Consider the following 16325-nt stretch of genomic DNA (forward strand, 5'->3'; position numbering starts at 1 on the left):
TAACATAATGTGAAATGACTATGCAGAAAGCTGGAGCAACAGGGGCACTCAGTACATATAGCTTTAACTGATGTTTGCCTGTTTCGTCACAAGGTGTCACTACAATCCTCCATAATTTGATTATAGACCATGTTTTGATTTTTTTCCCTTCACATACTAGTGTAATTTTACTTTCACTGAGGGAAAGGTTGGCGGGTGTAGTGTGTGAATAGCCAGAGGTCTTTGTTCAGCGGACATGTGGCCTGCATGTCTGTATTTCAGGTTTATGAAGCGTGAAACCAAATGTAGCTATAATGGGATAAAGTGCGTGCACTGCAAGATTGCATGAGATTTGTTTCAACGTGATTGTTCTAGAAAAAGCAACATCCAGTATTTTATTATTGTTACTAACAGATATACAAACTAAATGATCATTTCGCCTATTTAACGTTATACCTGACCCATCTGTACTAAGCATAAAGGTGAATTTGCTAGAATGATCTCTAGTTTACATAAGGAGTCTGTATTTTCTACAATTATCCTCATTCCTGTCGTCCCGGTGACATTCCAGTCATCTGGGCGGTATAAGGGCGTCTTCCTGGGCCCTGGCCGTATCCAGAGCCCGTTCCCCCCGGCGATTGGACCGGCACCGTCCCGTAAAAGGAGTCAAACTTCTCCATTGTATGTACAGCGTGTCTGTCAAAAGTGCATTTGGTGACGACGAAGGGTCTGCTCCGCGTTTGAAAGCTGTGATTGGTCAATAACCTTGTCACGTAGAGCTGAGCATCGACTTTATTAGGTACAGCGAGAGCCAATCAGTGTTACAGAGCTGTGATTGGCTCAGAGCTTCTCCGGGGTGGAGCAGGTTAGTCTGCGGCCAGCGGAGCGCACTCTCGGGTGGGCGGATCGTAGCGGTGACAGCGACGCTCGGAGACTCCCGAACAAACTGTCAAAAAGCAGACAAGTAACGGTGAGTGGAGCAGAAATATGAACGTTGTGTTGTGTTTGCTGTGTGTGGAGACGCGCTCTGTCCGCAGTGAGTGCGGAGTGTGCGGGCGGACAGCCGCGGGCTTCGTAGCAGTGAAGTGACGGTGATTTTGGATGAGTGATCTCAGCGACGGTGCTGCAGGAGAATGCTGCCTTCAGGTGCTGCTCGGAAACTCTTACTCTCCATTATGAGTTGACTGTATGCGCAGTAGCAACGTACTCGTCTCGCCCTCTTTTTAATTAACTATTAGCTACATGCTGATGCTTTCAGCTTTCTTGAATCGTCTCATTGCCAACATTGAATAGCAACTTCCTGCGTCATATTTATTACATTGGTGCGTCGTTCATGTGCGACGGGATATAGGAACTTCAACGTTCCCGACAGCCCTTGAGGCAGCATGGGTGCTCACGGTGAAGTTGCACTGTCACAGCACACACAGGAGCAGGCAAAGTTATGCAAGCAGAGTGCCACTCTGTTGGATCTGTCCATTCATTTACAGGCTGTGAGGAGGAGTGCAGGATTACTGAGGCTGTCATGTGCTGTTTATAATTGCATACTATGTTTATGCTCTATATTCTGAACTGTCTGCATGTGGAGACTTTAGGGCCTGACTGATACTGGATTTTTGTGGCCGATACCTGTATTAGGGATTAAAACAATTCTGATATCAATATATGGGCTGATAAATATATATAACTTGAAGTAAGAAAAAGGATCAACTATACATAAAATGCATCCTATATAACTGATATGATACCGATGTATCTGTGATAGGCTAATATCGGCTGATAAAATTGGCCAACTGATAATATTGATCGGCTCTAGAAGACTTATGTGTAGCAGACTTGTGCAGGAAATGAGCCCAAAATCATATGTGTGTGAAAAAAAAAAAAAAAGCTTAAGTAAATAATTGAGTTTGATATTAACTCCAGTGTGCTCAGGATCATAAATGTCTACATGATAAGAGCCTATCATCATGGTATGATTCATCTGAAGGTCAGCAAACAATGATATTGAGCCCTAATTGACACCCTCAACTATTAACTCACAAAAATTTACCATGCAAACTACTGGAGTTTTTCATGTTGATATGGAAACTTTCTTTCTGTCTTGTGCAGGGTTTCCCCTGGAGTTTTTTGAGAAAAAGATGGCAAAGGCTAGAGAACTTGTGTGGTACAGCGTATGCAGTTTGTGACAAATGCGCTTAAGTGACAAAAATCATGATTTGACCGTCAAAAGTGTTCATATATACCAAGCTGGGAAAAAAAAGATGAAAAATAAAGGTTGTGTTGGAGTTAGCTGCTCTGAGTGATGACGTAGAAAGTTCACAATATACTTGGAGTTCATCTCACAAAGGTCATTATTTAGTCATTAAATCAAAAAATCCTTGCAACCGCTGCAGGTTTTGAAGATGAACTGCAAGATAACGCTAGCGTGTTCGTACTTTGGGCTGTCCGGGTGCTGCGCTGCCCTCGCAGTTGAGTTCCACCTTTTTTGTTCAGTCAACATCACATACTGGAAATTTTCGACAAAGGCGGGGGCCAATAATACAAAGGCGGCCCGCTTTTGAGTTAGATAGGCACGGAAAACCCTGGCTTTGTGTTACAAAGTGCAGATAATCTGGAGGAGCCATAAACACACTAAACACTAACCCACACACACACACACACACAGTCAGACACAGGACTCATCTCCAGAGCTGACTGTTCACACCTACACTGGAACGTCATAGTACATTTAGCTTTGGAAATTGATGATATACAGTAATGAGAGGAATCACAGCTGAGAGGATTGTCCCTCTCTCCCTCCCCTTCCTCCCTCCTTCTATCCAGATTACTGTCCAATCCTCCACAGCCAGATTACTGAGTGGGAAATAAGAGGTGGGACTGATCTAAGGCCCTGAATTCATTATGGACTTGATCCAATCAGATTCCTAAAACGTCCCATTGCTTGATACTTTGCTGTAAGCCTGCCAAAGTGATCAGGTATTAGGTCGGAGGGTTTGACGGTTATCAGACAGGTCGGGGGGGGGGTTGTGTTTCTTGGGTCGGTACTAACTTTTCCCTGAGTCACTGAGATGAACAGCTACAGTAGGTGTGTGTGTGATCCTACAGGTTCACAATATGCAGAGATGAAAGGATGGGGAAACACATTCTTTGCTGCCCAGGGATCAAATCCCACCTGAAATATCTGTTTGCATTTGGCTGGGTCCCTCCCAGCTTCCCTGCTGCCTGTAGAGGAAAACACTAACTGGTACAAGAAAGAGAAATAGATGTTCATTTCATGTCGAGATAAGTAGGCCTTTTTCAGTACTCTGTATTACACAAATGTTAAAATTGTAGTTGAAGGCCGTGGATAAGTGAACAAAAGTGATACTGTTCATCGGTGCAGCATTATTTATTAATCTCTACCCGGGGTGGCTGTGGCTCAGAGGTAGAGTGGGTCGTTCATTAATTTGAAGATCAGCGGTTCAGTTCCCAGACCGCATGTCAAAGTTTCCTTGGGCAAGATACTAAATCCCAAATTGCTCCTGAAGGCTGTGCCATCAGTGTGTGAGTGTGTGCTTGAATGAACATCAGAAACTCCTCCTGACGAGCAGGTTGGCACTAGGGCTGCCGTGGTTACTGTATTACCGCGGTAACGCAATCATGTAATGCCCGCCGCAGAGTCAAGCTGTTCACCGCTTCACCGCTGAGTGAGCAGCTCAAGTGATGGGACATTATTACATATATGTGTGTATATATATATGTGTGTGTGTATATATATATATATATATATATATAAATAAATTCTCTCAGGCTTGACATAAAGAATGACGTGCGTCCAGTATTTGTAATATTCCTGCTGAAAAGTCGGCCTCTTAATGACAACACTGGAATAAGGACAGACATTTAGACTATAGAGGCTATAAAGAGTAGACTACTACAGGAACAAATGCATTCAAAAAGTTAACCGTATATAAGACAGGTTTTTTTCCTGGAAATACATCTGAAAAAGTGGGGCTGTCTTATTACGTCTTATTAAGGGGTCTAGACAATTTTGTGTTCACAACATCAGAAGTAGTGGTGTAACGTGTTGCATTATGGGTTGTTTGTAGCCTTAATGTTGCTAAGCTAGCGAGTGACTTAAAGTCTGTTTATAGTGAGTGTGTTAGAGTGTTTCGTTAGTCCAGTTTAACCTGCAGGAGTTTCTGAAGGTTGGTGTAATGTGTTTTTCTGCCACGGAGGAAATAAATTCATGATGAGAGAAAACGAGTCTTCCGACGTGTCTACTGCAGAAAGGGAATATGTCAAGCTGCCAAATACCACTGTGACAGATGATAAGGAGCTCAAAAAGACAAACAGGCAGTCTTATAAATCCTAACAGCTGGAGAAAATGATTTTCTTCCAAGAGACTGGTAGGAGAATGTGAGTATGTAACTATACAATGTTGTAAGTTATATTCAGAAAGTGTTCTTCCAAAAACAGGTGTTGGAGAAGGATGTGTCATCTTATAATCAGAGCCGCCTTATATTCGGGCCAATATGGTATTTAGGCACCAATTGTTTTATAACATCTGAGGTTTAAATAAATTTTTTTCATGGCAGTTACTGTGATGGTTTGAAAGGCTGTGAAAGGCCAATCAAGTGTTGCAGCGCACCTCTACAGGGTTGAGCAGTGTGTGGGGGTGTGAGCGTGTTTGTGTTCTACAACCACTGTGAAACAATCAGAAAATTAACTTTTTTTATTGATATGATTTACCAGCTTTCTCGCTACCACCGCTCCCTCTCTTCATTCACTCTCTAGCTCGCTTGACCACAGCTGCTCTCTCTGATGTGGGGTTGGGTTTCTCCAAAAGTTGACTCAACTTTCTCGCCACTACGGCCGAAACCCGCGCAGCCAAAACGCACTACCCCCATTTAAATGAATGAGAGGACTGGAGTTTTCACCACACTGCCTGATTTGGTCTGAATATGGCCTAAATTGTGCGGTTGGAAAAAAAATCAATACAGCGTCAGCTCTAGCTGGCACCTTGCATGGCAGCCCTGCCATCAGAGTGTGGTTGTGTGAATGGGTGAATGTTGGCATATGGCGTAATGCTCTTTGAGTGGTCGGAAGACTAAAAGGCGCTGTGTAAATGCAGTCCATTTACCATTTACCTACTCTGATAACGATGTCTCTTATTTTGAAGGCTATCAGCTCATATAACTATATTATATACTAATAATAATAATAATATAATATAATATAATATAATAATTATATACTAATGGACCATCATTTGTTTGTGTTGCGTGAAGTGCAAGGCCCTGTCATTAATTCTAATTTTTTAATGCATTTTCCTAGCAGCAGGGAGTCTGACTGTGAGAAACTCTGCAAATCATTACAGTCTTCTTGAAGCTTGGAATTAACAGCTTGGACTGTTGTAACTCCTGTGAAGAAGAAGAAAAAGTACCTTAAAAAGCTTCTACTGCAACTGTTTCGGAATACCGCAGCACTAAGAGTAGATATTTCCAGTGATGAAAACTTCTAAAAAAAGAGGAACATCTGTTTTACTCCATAACTGTTTCATAAATACATAAGCCCAACTGTTCCGATTCTACTACAGCACCTCTGTGTCAGTGTTCTGAACCTTCAGCAGTGTTTCCTGAGCAGGCCCACGTTAATGCACAGCAGCTTCTTGCCAACATCAAATACCATTCAGTAGTTTTATAGATGTGGACAGTTCTGGATTTGATTTTCTTCTTGGAAAAAACTCTGCAAAGGTGAACTCAACAGTAGCCTGCTGAAGAATCATGTAGCCAATGCAGCATAGGAAACTGTTGGTTTAACAGTATGCTGTACCTTTCACTGATTCTCTGGGTCCCGACTCATCTAAATCTGGTTTTGCATGAGACTCAGTAAAGCTGAGCACATTGTTTGACTAAAATGGTCAGCTCTGTGACAAATTACCCACTTTTCGGACAAATTGGATAAATGATCGCTCAAGCATGTTTGCCAAAATCTAATGTCTGAGATTAGCCTTGAAAAGGAGGCTTTGTTTCGGGAGCGTAATTGTAGAACTGGTGGGATGGTTGGTCATTTAGCTGCCCATACAAACCAAGTGAAAGTTTCTTAAAGTGAAAGAAGATACAGGAGGCCGCCATGAAACAACAAATGAGCCACATTCAGACTTGTATGATATCATAATCGTATGATGAGTAGATTAGTTTGTATCAGAATGATTCAGTATTCTTTAAATTTCATTAGATTTCTACTACTAACCCATTGTTTGGAACAGAGTAGAAACAATGAATCCATTAGTTGATTGACCGAAAATGAGTCTGCAACTTTTTTAATAATTGATAAATTGTTTAAGTCATTTCCTTTTGGCAAAAATGCCAAGCAGTCACTGGTTTTATCTTCTCAATTGTGACTATCTTCTGCTTTTGATTGGTTTATAACATTGTAAACTGAATATCTTTGAGTTTTGTTAGTGTGACAAAAGACCTGAAGATATCACCTTGGGGTTTTTTTGGAAACTGTGATTCACTATTCTCTGAGATTTTATACAGCAAACAATTAGTCAAGAAAATAATTGTTAGTTGCAGCTCTAGTGTAGAACCATGCTGTTGTGATCAGTAATGTAGTTTAGACTGTAGTGATGACTATGAATGTGACTGTTTCTGTCATATTTGAGCCAGTAAGATAAGTCTATAGTCCAGTTACAGCTGGGTATCTGTTAAAAGTTTTTATACTGATGCTGTTTAAATGTTACTTTAAGACAAGACAGCCATATGAAAACTTTTTTTAATTCAAATAAGACAAAATTAGCTAAATTCTTACTTAAGGCCAAAGATTTAATGCTAACTTTCAGTAGCCTACTTGATAGTTTTTAATACTTGATGCTAAGATCACATTGATCGGGTCTAAAAAAACATAGGCTATATGGCATATACGGCATATGATAATATCCACCCTTTAGCTCTGTTAAGCTGCTCATAGACCAACTCGTTTGAAATGTACTTCAGTTATCAGATAATTAAACCACATGAAAGATCATTGGTTTTAACCTTTTGTGGTAAGCAGCGGGAGGCAGATGTACATGTTCTGCTCATAGCATTTAATCGCATGTGAGTCTAGTGGGAAGGATTTAGTTTAATATATAATAAAAGTCTTTTATGAAGACTTTTATAAAGTGTAGTGGTCAGGGACAGTAAAAGACTGGCACATTGCTAAAGGAAATAATGTTATACAACTGCCCAGTATGGTGAAGGAATCCATGCTTTCTTTGATGTATCCGTGTAAAAGCTTCAGTCCTCTCTATTCCAGTATTCACTCATATTTTACCATCTGTAGGATGATTACACAGTACAAATATTTGTGTCCTGGCTTTATGCTCTATCTTTGGGAGGAATCATTTTCTTTTATTTTTTTTGGACGGTCTTGGCTTTAAATAAGTAATCAGGCCCACGGCCCAAAGCAGGTCATCTCCTTTTCACATGAAGTCCCAAGCAGGGGCGGTAAAAATATTTAAATATGTAAAAAAAAAAAAGGAATGTATTTGTTCAGACAGCAGTGGAGTTCTGTTTGGGGTTTTATCCTGGAATGTCAGTGAGTCTTACTCTGTTTAAAATAATTGACTTTGGTCATTCAAAGAACAAAAATGTCAAACTCTGAGTAGAAGGATCCTCTGCTAACTCCTTTCTCCAAATTTCTGTTTTTATCCTCTTGACAGATGCCAAGATTGACAAAGCAGAACAGTCGGGTTTTTATTTTTAACACATGAAGTGAACTGGCAGTATGACAGGAACCTTTTGATGTTTTATTACATTAATAACATTGCATCTATTACAGCTCTGTGGTCAGGAGTCCTGCTTTCACCTGCCAGAGAGGCTTTTATTCCTGGTTAAACAAATCAAATAATCCACTGACTAGAGCTGCAGCAATTAATCGATTTAATCAAAAAAAATTAATTAACTATTTTGATAATCATTATCAAGTTACTGAGCAAGCAAAGATACCAAGCACTGGCTTGTTCTGCTGCTTTTCTTGGTCTTACATTACAGTTAGTTGGATATTTTTATTGGGTTCTGGACTGTTGGCCGGAAAAAAAACGAGACATTGGAAGACGTCATCGTGTGCCTTTTTCATTAATTAGTGATGTTTTATAGACAAAACGGAACATTATTATGAATTGTAATAATGAATTGAAAATGACCTAAAAGCGAAAGCCCTAAAAACTGACCTGTTATATGTGTATCTTTTATGGTGGCTCCATAAAAAAGGGAAAGTTGGTCATATACACTGTTTATCCAGGCTAAAGGTCTGTAGCGATGGATTGGCTCTTCTGGTCACGTTTATATTAAATCTTAATGCTGTGTGCATAAGCATCACTGATGTTGGCAGACATCTTTTGCAAACAGAAATCAAATAAAAGACGGGATACAGGAAGGAAGGAGAAAGCCAGGGAATAATGACTGTAGTAGGAGGAGAGGGAAGGAAGGAAGGAAGGAAGGGAGGGAGGAAGTGTACAAGTGCACACAGGTTCCTAGAATTTCTCAATTGAATAGGTTGTGAATTGTCCTCATGTTGTGGAATGTCAAGTATGGAATAATTGACTGGAATTCAGAGGATTTGACTCTGTCTTCTTGCTCTCCACCCAGACGCTTAAAACAAACCTCCTCCCTGATGGATCATCAGCTATGGTTTCCTTCCTCATGTCCCCTTGCCAGGGTTTAGGTTAGCCAGTATACGCCGGCTTTTTGCTGGTGTCATGTTTAGTTGTCCAGCAGATGAAAATATCAGTGGCCAAAATGACCTATAGTATGTTGCCAAGACAACTTAAATATAGTGTTTGGTCATGTGACTAAGCGTGGCACAAGAGTCAAAAGCCGACACATACTCCAGCAACACTCCTGCACTTTGGCTCGACAACAGTTAACACGACTCCAAAAAAGTGTTTCCTCTCAGGTAAAGTTACATCCAGCATTGGTACAGTTAAACTAACGGATCAGCCTGGAACTCCACAGTTAAATAACATGTTATTGATCAGTAGGAGGTTTAATTTTCCCCATACGGTCCTGGTGAGAGACGGGCTCAGAGAGACTGGCAGGTGGAGGTGGTGGTGGAGCTGCAGCTGCAGGCTGCCCGCATGGCCGCATTAAATTAACAATAGCAAGGCTATTTGTTTTATCTTATTGTTGTAGCCTATATGCTGAGTTGGCAAAGTTTGTGAAGAGTTCATTCTGCTGACTGAAACACATTTGTTGGATCATTGTGTTTTTTTGTTTTACTGCTGTTTAAATGTAGGCTGTTATATGACTACTTAAAATGTCCAGTAGTAGCCAGAAATCTGGAATATTAACAGCTCTATTGACTGTCAAAACAAAGTCTAGCATAAACTCTGCCACTCACCATGACTGGACATTCAGAGAACATCTCTCATATATGTGAGCTCGTATGTTGAAGCTTATTGGGGAAGTTTTCTAGATCATGTCAGGGCCAGGGTTAAAATGATGGTTCCAGAAAGCTGATGTCAGTTGCTCTTGACTGTAGCAGATACTCTCTTCAAGGTCAACAGACTGCTTCATCCCAGCCTCTGTCTAGGAATCAGGAAGCAGAGGAAATCCATCATCCATTCGCTGCTGTGCTGCCAAACAATGCATCTGCTGCTGGCAGGTTAGCCTGGGACAAGGACGGCATTATTATCCTTATATAATAACGCTTCCTCACTTACATGCAAACCTATTAAGTTGTACTTATTTTACTGGTTTTCCCTCTCAGTTCACCCCCACCAGATCACCAGGTCATTTCCAGACAAAAGCCTGTTTATCGATCCCCCAGCTGCTGTCTCCCCTAGTACACTCAATTGTCGCTTGACTGTTGGGAACATTGGGAATCAGTTGGTAAGATCCATGATGGCCATGCTAAGTGGTCCAGAGTGGGCAACTGGAGGAATGTTAAGGTTCCAGTATGCTTTAAACAAAGAAGTTCATATGACATGTTTTCTGTCCACATTGAATGGCAAAATTGCTTTTAGCTGTTTGGAACGTCCTTATTGGAGTGTGCCTTCATAGAAAGGAGCAAGACAATAATTGTTGACATGGGCGCCACTGGCAGGCTACCCAAACGATGGAAATAGTCATGTGATGAATGGAGAAAAAAAAGCCAGAGAGAGAAGTTCAAACCTTATTTACTGTAACACCTCCTCACAGCCAACTGTGTGAGGTGGGTGTGACTGTCAGATTGTTAGTTTTGGAAAGTTATAAAATGGTTTCTGTTGCCAGGAAGGTGTGGAGAGAGCAGCCTGACACACTGTTTGACAGTCTGATAAACACTTCATTTGAAGCCTGTTGCGATTTTACAATCCAAAACCCAAAGATACTAAGTTTACATGTAAGACCAAAATACAGCAAATCCTCATGATTGATGAGTTGGCACAAGGTAACATGTAGCATTTTTGTTTGATTATCAGAATAGCTGATGCCTTTAGCCCTCTGCTGTGTCTGCTAGGCACCATAGTTTGGGAAGTTGCCTGCTTTTACTACAAAAGCAGCGTTCACTGGTGATATTATCTTATCATTGCTTTACAAAATTAACTGATTAAACATGAACATTTTGAAAATTAGCATAGCATATTCATAGCACTAAACATCAGTGTGATTTTTCTGGTTAAGCTTGTATTTTCCACAGTAAAATGACCAGATTTCCTATCCATGCATGTCTCCCAACCCTGTTAGAGACGCGATTAAAGACATCATTACTGTTGTTTAGGACTGGTGAGAGACCATGTGCACAATCTGAATGGATCAATACCCACTAGAGTAGTTAATGGCTTCAGTGCTGCCAGTAAAGCTCTGCAGCTTATTGAACCTGCAGAAGATCTTTAAAACATTTTACATCGTTTACTGTAAAATCAATGTGGCTGTAAAAAGCTGGTGATTCATCGATAATAACATTTCATTCCATGAGCCAGACTGGCTGTGATTCAGCTGGTTTGCACCAGAACATCAGTTAAAGGTCAGTATAGGTACTTTTGAGTTTTCCCAGCCGTCAGATACACATATAAGCCAGTCAGAAGTGTGTAATCAAAAAAGACATTTTCATGTTCTGTTAGTGTTCAGCCAGCACTGTTGGCAGATGAGCTTGTATTTTAGTAAAAAGGTCAGAACAGGAAAGTCAGGTTGTGGCCTGTTCCTCAGTTCTATCCAAACCCCAAATGGCCTCCATCAGAGTTTGTGCTGCTCTCCAATAAATGATTTTTTTTGTCTTTTATAATGTTGTCTGGGCTTGTTGTGAATCCCTTTGAGGGATGTCGCGGCCAGGTGGAATTATACACACTCATTCTTTGTCTACTTCTGTATCACGCCCCCAGAAAACATTTTCATCAGGTAAAAGTTCAGAGAGAAAAAAAAAAGCAGCTCTAGTTTCAATGAATTACTTATCACTGATGATTGATATTAGGTGGCAGCAATTACATGTTGTGGACAAATACAGAGATCTGTTTGCTAAGTCAATACTAAGTAATCTGGGGCTGCATCTAATGATTATTGTTTTTGATTAATCAACGAATTGTTAAGCTCATCCCAATTTCCCAGAGCCCAAGTTGATGTCTTTAAATTCTTTGCTCTGTCCGACCAACAGTCCAAAGATATCCACTTTACAATCATATAAGACAGAGAAAAGCAGCAAATCCTCACATTCAAGAAGCTGAAACCAGCAAATGTTTGTCATTTTTTCTTGATAAATGACTAAACGGTTTCATTGAAGATCAGAACTGTTGGCAGCAACATACTGTCAGTAGACTACTCGATTAACTGAGGAATGGTTTCAAGCAAAGAAAGCAAATGTCCTTATCAGATACATGTAATCTATAGTATCTTATGCCTACAGTACAGAGAGCTTTGTAAACAGTGGCTGGATAAGAATAATACATTGTGTATAGTAGTAGATAAGATGCAGAGTATTATATACCCTGCTAGTTCATGGATTAAAACCTCCAAGCTTCAGGAATGCTTTGCAGTCCAATGAAGTTGATCAAATTCTAAACATATCCTCTGAGCAACACAATCTGACTTCTTCATATGGACTCATCTAATGTCAGAGTTCATGTTACATGATTTAATCGATAAAATAATATTTAGCAGCAGCCCTTTTTAGATTATAACCTTCATTTTAATGGGATATGATGACTATATCATTCCATAGAGCTGTATGTCACAGGCAACCTGACATCCAGATGTGTTCATTAGTGTATGAACATGTATATAGATGCGTAAATGTGTGTGTGTGTGTGTGTTTTGGGGCTGGAGGGATGGAGTCCGAGATTGCGTGACAGCGGCGGATTGAATGAATGAAGTGATGGAGGGATTGAGAGCGGAGAGGAAGAATGGGATGGTACAGAGTGAACCGGTCACTATAATCCCTCCTCACAACTGCAGCAGCTGGACCCGTGTGTCAGCGACCAGGCTTTACTGCTGCCAATCAGCCCTGCTGGGAATTACAGCGGGGTGAAGAGTTGGATGTCACACAGGCGGATGGATGGATGGATGGATAGGTAGATGGAGGGACGTGGTTTAGAGGTGTGGTCTAGGGATGTGATGGATTCTTTGGAGACGTCAGTGTTGGAGAACCATACAAACTAGATGTTTGATAAAAAGAATTCCTTCCTGTTGTGTTTTACCTTCACTGCTCATTTAAAGTCTTTTATTAGCTTCAGATTGGACATCTGTTCTAGATTTTAGTCATCAAATTAGCTTTCAATTCAGCTGGATAGAAGTCAGAAAGGCTTTTAAAGGTATAGCATTGTTTTATGAAAGCAGAGATGGTGTAATCCTAAAACACAATCCAAAGAATGAGCCCGTCTCATAAGTATGTCATCAAAAGGACAAAATACAAAGGAAAGTAGTTTGACTGACTGAACATGTCTTGATAAAAGACTGAGACGACTGTGAAATTAAAAGCACAGACACAGAAAATTACAAGTAGAAATAATCAACAGGACTTTCAAAGTCAAATAAAAGCGTTAAAGCTGTGAAGCGTGGGAAAGTTCTTTTTCTGACTGTTGTTGGACAATTAGTGTTCCTCAGTGCCAGCTGGTCGCTTGAAGCTGACGTTACATGTGTGAGCAAGTCAGCATATTTTCCAAGATTGTGAATATTCCTCCAGAGAGATAGAAATGTGTGTTGCTTCTTTCACACTTGTTCAGGTTGTCAGGGCTTCCCCCTGTTACACTGGAACCTCCTTAGAGGTTTTTTTCCCAGGTGAAAAAGGTGTACTATGATCTTTGTAATGAGCAGGTTGCATTCTGTGTGTATGGCTTGTACCCAGCATCCCTTCGCCTTCTACATAACGTCACCTCACACGCTGCTTACTTATCAGTGTGAGAAACAGGAACTGTAGCATCAGTGTGTGTGATTGGAGTTCACTGTGAGAGCTCTAATTTAAACCAAATATTTATTATAATTGGACTACAGCTGACAGTAATTTCAAGATTCAAGAGACTTTATTGCCATTTGCGCAGACACATTTTTTTGCAGTTCACTCAGTCAGGTAAGAATAAGAAACAAATGTACAGTAAATGAAATTTAGATTTAAAAATAGTAGCAAGGTGAGATTACATTATTTACAACAATTAGGCTATTTACAGCGCTAAAGAAGTACTGGAGCAGCAGCTGGAAGGAGATATTGCACATTAACCCTCCTATTGTCCTCCCGGGTCAAAATTGACCCGGGAGGACAATAGGAGGGTTAATGTGCAACAGGGAGGTGTCATCAAAAATTTTTTTTGATGAAAACTTTTACATATACCAGTCTGCTATAATCCATCAACATATTTTCCTCTGATCTCAACTATAGTTAAAATAAATCATCATTTCTTAGTCAGGATACTGTCCTCCCGGGTCAAAATTGACCCGAGGACAACAAGAGGGTTAAGAAAAAAACAGATGTTGCATTACAGTGTAGCAGCATGTTATACTAGTACTTTTCTGTTGATTATTTTTTCAAGCATACCAACTCATTTAGTCTATAAACTGTCCATCATAGTTTTGCAGGTCATTTAATTCCCTGTTTTTTTTTAAGATGAAACAATTTATAACCGCAAATTAATCAAATTGCAATCATCTAAAACTGAGAAATAGCAAAATCAAGCAAAATGCCACACAATGCTGCAATTAATCCAAACTTCATGAAGGTTCCAGTGTTTCAGTTCTTCCTGAAACTGTTTTGAGAAGTGTTGGAGGCGTATGGTTTTAACATTTTGCCTCGTCATTTATATATGAATGGGATATAGTGTATATACTACATATCAGTGGAAAAGATATATTTGCAAGCAAAAATAAAGCCAAAGATGTGTGAGGAGCCATGAGGAATGTGAAGCATTTGAAGTTCATGAGTCAATGGGCAGATCATTTTTGTCTTATAGAATCCACTGTTGTATTGTTCCAGCAGACCAAGCTGCAGTGTACACAGACACACACACTCTAGTGAATAGCCCTGGACGAGTGTGTGTCCACTACCTGTTTGTTTTGGGATTAGAGTTTGACCTCTGTGTGTGTGTGTGTGTGTGTGTGTGTGTGTGTGTCTGTCTGTCTGCGAGTGTGTGTGTGTGTGTGTGTGTCTGTGCTGCCTTGCATTCCATTGCGATGTGTAAAGCCTCGCTCTGCAACAATAGGGCATAGTTCCCAAAGAAATACTCTATGTGTGTGTGTGTGTGTGTGTGTGTGTGTGTGTTTGTATTTCAGAGTATGTGTAGGCGAGACCGCAGGGACATACAGGGAATTCATTCAGCTACTGTACACTGTGTGTCCATTCCAAAGGGAGGGAGGAGAGAAACAGCAGCAGCAGGAGGAGGAGGAAGAGGAGGAGGAGGAGGACATGATGGAGGGTGTGGACTATCACTACCTGTCTGTCTCTCCGCTCTCTAATGTGCACTCTAATGGGCTGCAGCAAGTGCTGAATTATACAAACATGTCCAGAGAGTTCTGTGTAATGCTATTAAAACAAGAAGACTGCTCTATCATCCTCTCTCTCTCTCTCTCTCTCTCTCTCTCTCTCTCTCTCTCTCTCTCTCTCTCTCTCTCTCTCTCTCTCTCTCTCTCTCTCTCTCTCTCACACACATACTCACACACCCAAACACTAGCCCTTTCACTTAGCCCTCAAACAGGCTCACTGTGGGCTCCATCAAAGCACTGTGTGGATGCAGCAGAACACACACACACACACACACACACACACACACACACACACACACACACACACACAGGGCACATACTAACATTACCTAAAGTGGAGTTCTGTGAATGGAGCCAAACATCAAAGACACACTGACTATCAGGAGCAGATCAGGAGGGTACTGACTGCTCCTCCACACACACACACACACACACGTAGACATGTGCAAATACACATGCTGCTATGTGACTGTAGAGTAATCATTTCTGGATGTTTTTATTCTATTTATGAGTATAAATATAATGCAGAAATGAGATTTGGATCAGATGCATTTGCACTGAATAGACTTCCTGATAAGTGTTAGAAGAAGTGAGAGTGTTGCTTTTATTCTCAACAGAACTGAGCTCATCTCACATCAAGAAGAGGATGTGATGTCACGGTTCTGATGAGTGAGCGATCAGTGTATTAGAGAGATGCTGCACTTAGTAATCTTGTAGTGTAATGTTGTATAAAACAAAAGGGTTTTTAAAGAGAGGGTATGAGTGTTGATTTGAAGTCCGCTGGAACAGGAAACACATTCCTCAGTTTGTCAGTAGTTTGGGTTTAAATTGAAGTGAATGAGAGACTGAGCTAATATTCACAGGATATAAGTGTAGCATTTCTGTACTGTGAGTTTGTTAGTTACTTAAATAGGCACTTCATTGCCCACAACGTGAAACATTTTAAAGACAATTATGCGATTATTTAAAAAAAAAAAAAAGCAATAAAAATCATATAGTTGCTGGGTGTAAAATGAAGGAAGTGAAAGAGGAAGAGAAGGGTGTTCACTCAATATTCTGGTTGCATTTGGCAGGAACCAGTTAGTTTAGTTAGACATTACTGGTGAATCTTGGTGGGTGTTTAGACCAAAACCAGCCCTGCCTTAAAACTCTTGTTCGAGCTGCAACTATTAATTGATTAATCTATGAATCTGTAAGTATTTTATCAATTGATTCATCGTTTCAGTCATTATTTCAAGCAAAAACATCAAGAGAAGCAACGATTAGTCAATTAATCAATTAGCTGTCAACTATACAATTAATTGCCAACTATTTGATGATTGATTTAATAGTTTGGAATCATATTTTAAGGAAAAAAAAGTCTGATTCCAGCTTCTCAACTGTGAATATTTTCTGGTTTCTTTAGTCAACTGTTCTAAAGAATCAGTTCTTTAGTAAACTGAA

The 16325-nt window shown here is 40.3% G+C and overlaps 1 protein-coding gene across 7 annotated transcripts in view; it reads left to right on the plus strand.

The window, feature by feature from the left end:
- The first annotated feature begins 820 nt into the window (after nucleotides 1-820).
- The window catches only part of LOC137173121 (microtubule-associated protein 4), a 121713-nt gene continuing 106208 nt past the window's right edge, over nucleotides 821-16325 (plus strand). For all 7 annotated transcript variants that reach the window (XM_067577842.1, XM_067577841.1, XM_067577845.1 and 4 more), the window contains exon 1: nucleotides 821-949. The gene's annotated coding sequence lies outside the window, so the exon portion shown is untranslated. The remainder of the gene's footprint in view (nucleotides 950-16325) is intronic.

Source organism: Thunnus thynnus, chromosome 21, assembly GCF_963924715.1.
Source record: "Thunnus thynnus chromosome 21, fThuThy2.1, whole genome shotgun sequence".
Lineage (NCBI taxonomy): Eukaryota > Metazoa > Chordata > Actinopteri > Scombriformes > Scombridae > Thunnus > Thunnus thynnus.